General features: G+C 56.1%; 1 pseudogene; it reads left to right on the top strand.

The window, feature by feature from the left end:
* Window positions 1–286: 286 nt before the first annotated feature.
* On the top strand, window positions 287–1,434 carry LOC146816798 (uncharacterized; annotated as a pseudogene).
* Window positions 1,435–2,117: the final 683 nt, after the last annotated feature.

The following is a 2,117-nucleotide window of genomic DNA, read 5'->3' as shown; positions in this document are numbered from 1 at the left end:
ATCCACCAGGCAGCACCCGGGGGTGGTCACCAAGAAATTGGCAAAGGAGAAGTCATTGGGCAGGATAGAGGGCCCTCTACCACTGCACCTCCAAAAGGGCCTGGTGATCTCCCCCCTGGGGGTCGTGCCCAAAAGGGAGCCGGGGCAATTCCGGCTCATTCACCACCTCTCTTTCCCGGAGGGGTCGTCAGTAAACGATGGTCTAAGCCCAGAGGCATGCTCGGTGAACTATGCATCCGTGGACGATGCTATCGATATGGTTAAAATGGCTGGAAGGGGGGCATTAATGGCCAAAGCAGACATAGAGTCCGCGTTTCGTCTGTTACCTGTCCACCGCTCCAGTTTTCATCTGTTAGGTTTCCAGTGGGAAGGGGACCTATATATTGACAAAGCCATGCCCATGGGCTGCGCCATATCATGCGCATACTTTGAGATGTTCGCCACATTCGTGGAATGGGCGCTGCACGATAGACACCCAAGAGGGGGGAAGCTCCATTACCTGGATGACTTCCTGTTCACGGGTCCCGCCCAGTCATCAATTTGTGGGAGCACGCTGGCAGCGTTTGTGGAGCTGGCGGGGGCGCTAGGGATTCCTTTGGCCCCAGACAAAACAGTGGGCCCTTCCACACAGCTCACGTTCCTTGGCATTGAGCTGGATTCGGTGGCCGGAACGGCTAGGCTCCCCAAGACAAGGTAGAGGACTTTAGGGCGGAAGTGAGAAGCCTGTGCGGTAAGAAGAAAGCTACGCTAAAGGAACTCCAAAGGCTGATTGGGAAGCTTAACTTCGCTGCCAGGGTTATCCCAGTGGGTAGGGTGTTCGCAAGGCGGCTCACACAGTTGACAGCAGGCCTCACACACCAGCACCATCACGTGCGGTTAGGAACGGGGGTCAAACAAGACTTATGTATGTGGGATAAGTTTCTCGCAAATTTCAATGGCGTCCTCATATGGAGGGAGGGCTGGGTAACAGCAAGGCAGATAGCCCTGTTCACCGATGCAGCGGGCAGTGCGGGATTTGGGGCAATTCTTGGCCGGAAGTGGTGTGCTAGGCAGTGGCCGGAGAGATGGCACAGAATAGGTCTCACAGGCAACATAACATTTTTGGAATTGTTCCCCATTGTGGTGGCCATGACGATATGGAAACAAGAGTTAAAGAACATGAAACTAACACTATGGTCTGATAACAAGGGGGTGGTGCAAGCCATTAACAAGGGGGCGGCTAGGTGCCCCGATATCCTAAGGCTAATGCGTCAGTTGGTTCAATTGCAGCTGGAAGGCAATTTGGAGGTGAAGGCCCGCCATGTCCCGGGGGTGGACAACACGGTGGCGGACGCCCTGTCCAGGTCGCAGATGGATCGTTTCAGGGAGCTGGCGCCCAGGGCAGACGAACACATGACACCTTTCCCAGCGCACCTGTGGGACCTGGGGGGGTAGATCTCTCGATCCTGGTGAACCAGTCCCTTACCCCCGAGGCGGCTAGGCGCTACAGGAGGTACGCTGCAACAGTCATGGAGATAGGTGGGGTCCAGTCCCTGACCGACAGGGTGGGGACAAGGAGGGCGGCAGAGCGCTTTATACAGTGGGCATTTGCCAGCAAAAAGACAAGGTCTTGGGCACAGGCACATCTAGCAGCCATGGCCCATTTTGCAAAAATACATACGGGGGAGGACCCGACAGCATCCTTATACCTCAAAGCAGCCATGAAAGGGTGGAGACGGGCTGAATGAAAAAGGGTGGACAGCAGGAGACCCATAGATTTTGAGAAATTGGGCAGTTTGTTGGAAGCATTATCATGGTGCACGAAGGATGACTTTGAGCTACGCCTGTTCCAAGCAGCATTCGCGGTGGCGTTCTTTGGCGCCTTCCGCATTAGCGAGCTAGTGGCTCCCAGGAGGCAGGGGCCGGCCGAGCGCTGCATCCAAGCAGAGGACGTCAAGCCCGGGCCAGCCTCAGTGCAAATAAAGCTGCGAAGGTCAAAAACCGACCAAGAGGGAAAGGGTGCGGTGGTGGAGCTGAGGTGCATCCAGAGCGACAGGTCATGCGCAGTATGCTGCCTGCGGAAATACATGGTGGCTCGCCCCACAGGCGGGGGGGCGCTGTTCAAGCATCAGGATGGT

The sequence above is a fragment of the Triturus cristatus genome, chromosome 6, assembly GCF_964204655.1.
Source record: "Triturus cristatus chromosome 6, aTriCri1.1, whole genome shotgun sequence".
NCBI lineage: Eukaryota > Metazoa > Chordata > Amphibia > Caudata > Salamandridae > Triturus > Triturus cristatus.
The sequence above is the reverse complement of the archived record's forward strand: the minus strand, read 5'-3'. Positions and strand labels throughout refer to the sequence as shown.